A 6000-nucleotide genomic window follows, 5' to 3' on the forward strand; every position below is an offset into this window, starting at 1 on the left:
TCGTTGTGAAGTTGAAATTGACTCTAAAATCGAGAAATGTTCGTTGACAACCAGCGGTCCCTTCGTCGTGAAGTTGAACTTGCGTTGTCTGGAGTTCAATATCCTTCGTTGTGAAGTTGAAATTGGCTCTGAAATTGAGAGATGTTTGTTGACAACCAGCAGTCCCTTCGTCGTGAAGTTGAACTTGCGTTGTCTGGAGTCCAATATCCTTCGTTGTGAAGTTGAGATTGGCTCTGAGTAAAACCTGCAAAGATATGCATATATGTGATGCTATGGATGTCATGCTCTTAGGTATGCCTAAAATGCATATGCAACATATGTTATTCTGAGCTCTGGAGGGAAATCTCGATCTCGGGTGGCCTGTCGTTATTGACTCTTGACTTTGAAGGCTTGAAGTTACGATCTCTGATCTTGAATTCTTCAAATGTTTAAATCTGATGTGCACATTCTATTTTTTTCTTGATTTGGGAGATACTCCTCAATTATCTCAAGTATGTGCATGAGCCTTGATCGGCTTTTGAGTACCTGTACTTTTCAATGAATCTTTGTACAGTAATACGCGATTATCTTTCATAAAAATAAATAAAACATTAGGTTTAAATCTAATTCAAGATGCTCAGAAGGAATTAGAGGAAAGATTGTCTTTATTCATAAGGGAGGAGCAAAACAAATAATACATGGCAAACATTCTAGAAAACGAATACACGATGATGTGTAAATGAATGTCTTAGATCTCGATAATGTGTGCACTTCTGAGCTGAAAAGCCGTTTGGTGACCTTGAATACAGCCTTTGCCAAAAGGTGAACCAGATGTCAAGTGCAAAGATTCAATCAGAATAAAAAGGGCAAAAAAAAAGAAGCAAAAAACAAAAGCAAAAAAAAAAAGAACAAAAAGAAAAAAGAAAAAGGGACAAAAAGCACATGCAAAGATTCCCTAAAGACAAATGACACATCAAGCTTCAAAATTGATCAAGCACAATCATTCCCGAATCACTTCACTCGAAGATCATAGAGCATCAAGAGAAAGAGACATTTTGAGCAAGACAAGATTGAAGGCATCAAAATGAATTGATCCTTGGTTTAACACCCTGAAACACTTGTTTGGGCCTATTTATCCTTTTCTTTCATAACCATGAACACTGGCCTACATTACGTGCCTTAAAAATCCTTTCTAATCATACATGGATTTCTAAACAAGAGAGACTATCTTCAGATTTCATCCCGCCCGTCAGGATTAATCTTTATTTGCGAAAAACAATGTCTTTAATGCATGATAGAGAAAAATAACAAGGGGGGTTCAAGACGTAAATTCCGAATGACGTCTTGAAACCAAAGGAGGGTTCGAGTTGAAAACCTGAAAAGGCGGCTCGAATATAAAAATTGTGCAATTGAGGCGATCACACAAATTCCTTGATAAGGCATCGCATCGGAGAACACTTCCAGTAGAAGAGCATAAAAGCTACCCCAACAAACCTTTGAGCATCCAATGCCAAACCTTTGAGCATCAAATGAACAAAAATGCCAAACATTTGACCAAACACAATAACCTGAGACTTTTTTATCCTTTCCTTACTTAACCATTTCCCAAAGATAGCTTTGATCTTGGCACTTGTCAAATAGCTATAATTTATTGAAGGATTAACATTATAATTAATTCTTTGATATCCAATGAACTCTAGTTTTATCATTCGTCTCAATTGTAAAACCGTGAAAGGGACAACATTTTCAAAACTCTTGATTAAACATTTTTTTGAAACTCTTTTTGATATTTTCAGGACTTTGAAAGTAAAAGAGAAAGAAAAACATTTTTTTTAAACAAGACAGTCTCTCTAGAGTGGATCTTGGTAAATGACATGTGACTCTTAGACATAAAACTCATGCTTGGAATCAATGTTGAAGCAAGAAATGAGGAACATTTGGGGCATCTTTGAGGATTCAACATCAAATATTAGGGCATTTTTGAATATTGGGGCATCGTTGGGGATTCAACAACCCAATGCAAATTATCAGACCTTTTTCAGGAGATAAAACAGAACCAATTCATGTTACATGCATCTTATGCATACATTTTAGAGCATCATATCTATCATTTTTTCCACATACATAATTTTTACAGCTTTTAGAGTCAAGTTTCGACTTTAAGACGAAGGATACTCGATTCAAAAGCACCTTTAGAGATTGATGTTGGTTGTTTAACTCAGCAGCAAGAAGCTACATTTCCACCAACTCGACAGATTGAAAATGTTGACATTCATCTTCGGACTCAACATTTTCAATATAAATTTTGTCTCGCTTGAGACAGTCTCATTTAACGCAGATGATTATCTCACTTGAGATTGTTTTTCTTAAAACAAGATTTGTCTCGCTTGAGACCGTTTTCACTAGAAGATTTTATCTCGCTTGAGATAGTTTTTCTTGAAACAAACTTTGTCTCCCTTGAGACAGTTTCTCTTGAAACATCTACTTTGAAAATGGTTTCCCTTGAACAAAATATTTGAAATATGTTTTCCTTAAAACAAATTTTGTCTCCCTTGAGACAGTTTCTGTTGAAACAAATTTTGTCTCCCATGGGGCAGTTTCGCTCGAAACAACACATTGTGCTCGAGAGTAGATTTCAACTTCACGACAGAGGATATCTAACTCGAAGCCAAACTTCACAACAAAGGGGTCTCCACGGTTTCAACTTCACGGCGAAGGGAATCGTGTCCACCCGCAACATACAATACTTGGATTTCAACTTCACGACGAAGGATATTCAAGTCAAGGCTCAACTTCACGACGAAGGGGCCATCCGTAATTTCAACTCCACGACGGAGGATATCGTTCCACTCGAGACAGCTCAAGTTCAACTTCACAACGAAGGGGCCGCTGACTGTCAACAAACAATTTCCCAATCCAATTTCAACTTCATAGCGAAGGATATTGGAATTCAAGACAACACAAGTTCAACTTCACAACGAAGGGGCCGCTGGTTGTTAACAAAAATTTCCCAGTATCAGACAACACAAGTTCAACTTCACAACGAAGGGGCCGCTGGTTGTCAACAAAATTTCCCAGTTTAAGACAGCACAAGTTCAACTTCACAACGAAGGGGCCGCTGGCTGTCAACAAACAACTTCCCAATTTCAGAGCCAATTTCAACTTCACAGCGAAGGATATTGGACTCAAGACAACACAAGTTCAACTTCACAACGAAGGGGCCGCTGGTTGTCAACAAAAATTCCCCAGTTTAAGACAGCACAAGTTCAACTTCACAACGAAGGGGCCGCTGGCTATCAACAAACAACTTCCCAGTTTCAGAGTCAATTTCAACTTCACAGCGAAGGATATTGGCCTCGAAACAACGCAACTTGCAATATCCAATTCTCAGGATCAACTTCACGACGAAGGAGCCATATACAATTCCAACTTCACAAACAGATTGACCCAACTTCGCGACGAAGGAGTCATCTGTAACACCACAACACCACAGTCTTCAGATCAAGGGTCACCTTCACGACGAAGTACCTTGAACCAGAAGATGATTCAGAGGCCACTTACCAAAAGCTCCGAGTTCAATTTCAACTTCACAATGAAGGATTTTCGGGCTCAGTTTGAACTCAACCTCACGGCGAGGGAGTAATTCTATGATTTAGTCCAATTATCGGATTTCAACTCTACAACAGAGGATATTCGATGAGACTCGACCCTTATATAGATGATTTTAAATTTGGATACACTTGTGGTAAACGAAAAGTGTGTCTTTTAATCTTTGCCCTATCCCCGTTACACGACTATGGGCAAAGAGGGGCAGCTGTAGACACATTATTTCGTCCCATATGTCGTGCCTTTACAATACATTATATTAAACATATATTATATATTATTTATTATTTTGTTACACGTTTCAGGTCAAGAACCGGTGGCCCAAACAAGGCCCAGCAACCCACGACCCACATCAGATTAGGGTTTCCAGAGACCCTAATCTCATCTCATCCAAGCCACCGCCACATCTCCAAGCCTCACGGGTCCTCATCTCCGAGTTTCACGGCGCACGTCTCTCGCCTCCAACAGCTCCGAAGCGTCCGACGCTCGTCACCAACAACCAACACAAGTAGAGTTCGATTAGGACTCAAACAAGGCTAAAATAGAGTTTATTTGTATTATAAATAATAAGCTTGTAAACCAAGCAAAGGGGGCGGGTTTTGGAAAGCAACACATAACCAAAGGGGAAAACGAGAGGAGATCATTCGAAAAGAAAAAAGAACAAAGGCATAGAGTTACTTTTTGAGGAAAAATCGAACAAAGGGAGGGAGCAGAGAGAAAAAGAAAAAGAGAACACAGACCAAAAACATACCAAAAAGGACGGGAATCTTACCTCTAAACCCAAAGACCCTTGATTCACCGGAGCCAAAAGAATTCAGAACATCAAGGGCGATGATTTGGATATGCTTTTCGAGGCAGTGAAATATTGATCCGCCTTCTGATTTGTCATCATCGATGAGGCAAAGGATCGGTTTGAGTTCCTTTCTAATGAGGCATCATTGATTTCCAGCGGGCCTACAACACTTGTGCTCTTCTTTCTTTTTTTTAAAAAGCATAATAATGCTTTATTGCCACAGGCAGTACCATTTGGAATTTAGTGCATCCCTCTCTCTATTTTTCAAGTAAGTGGCGTAAGATGTGATTTGGTTCAGCTGGGGACAATTGCATGTTTTGTCCTCTCTCTTTGTAAGCCTTATATTCCAACTGTGTTTGCAAATTTGATTCCTTTTATTTCAAGCTACTTAATATACTTTCAGTTCATTATAATCGCCAGGGTCATGTTATTTGTTTATTCTGATATGGATGTTCTATTTCATTTTGCTTTAATTCGGCCATCGATTTTTATTCTTTTTCATTTCAGTCACTGATTTCATATATAATATATTATTACTAATATTTGATTTTCATTACTATATTTGTAAATATTTTATTTTGGTCATTTTTTATATATGGTTTAATTATTCCCCTAACCTTTTATTCTTTTGTTTTTGCAATTTTTTTAGCATCCCTCTGGTCCATAAATTTTTATTTATTTTAATATGATCCTTTAAACATTTTTTTTGTTTACTTGTAATTTCAATATGTTTTCTTTTCATTTTCTTTACTATTGTTATTTTGTATTTCTGATTTATATCTTTTTTATTTTCTTTATCTTTATTTTTCTTATTTTTTCCCTTTTTTTCCTTTCATTTATTTAACATTAATTTATTTATTTATCTATTTTTATCTAACATTGTTTTAGGGATAGTTTCAATCGATCAAAGGTAATTAATTTGAATTGAATCTTTAAGTTTTAATTTACATTTTAATTTTCGCGATAAAGACAACTGGAAATTACACAGTACCGAAAGGGCAATTCAAGGGTGCTAACCCTTCCTTGGTTGTAACCGACTCCCGAATCCGACACATCTTTGGTAAGACGCAGATCAAGTAAAAAATAAGGTATCCGATCAACCTGTTTTTAAATAAATGGTCGGTGGCGACTCCCAATCCACATTTTTTAAGTCGAAGCCCGATTCCGGGGCTCAACCGAAAGACGGTCACGACAAATCCCACATAGTATTGGAAACACTATTGGGAATGGTATTTAAGGCTTGGCTTTCCCACTTCCTTGTTGAGTGATAGAGAACAAGGGGGACTCTTGCGCGCCGACGCCGCCGTCTGTCTCGTCTCGGGTCGTGGTCGTGGTAATATGTGTCCTCGACACGTCCACGCGAATGCTATCTTTTTAGAGAAAATTCTTAAGAAACAAATGCAATACCACCAGTCGTTGCGATTTTGGACTATCGTAACGAATTTGGAATAAATCGCAACGCGAACTTCAACTATCGCAACGAACTTGGAATAAATCACAACGCGAACTTCGACTATCGCAACGAATTTGGAATAAATCGCAACACGAACTTCGACTATCGCAACGAACTTGGACTATCGCAACGAATTTGGAATAAATCGCAACGCGAACTTGGACTATCA

This window comes from Hibiscus syriacus, unplaced genomic scaffold (assembly GCF_006381635.1).
Source record: "Hibiscus syriacus cultivar Baekdansim isolate YM2019G1 unplaced genomic scaffold, ASM638163v2 tig00110429_pilon, whole genome shotgun sequence".
NCBI classification, from domain to species: Eukaryota; Viridiplantae; Streptophyta; class Magnoliopsida; order Malvales; family Malvaceae; genus Hibiscus; species Hibiscus syriacus.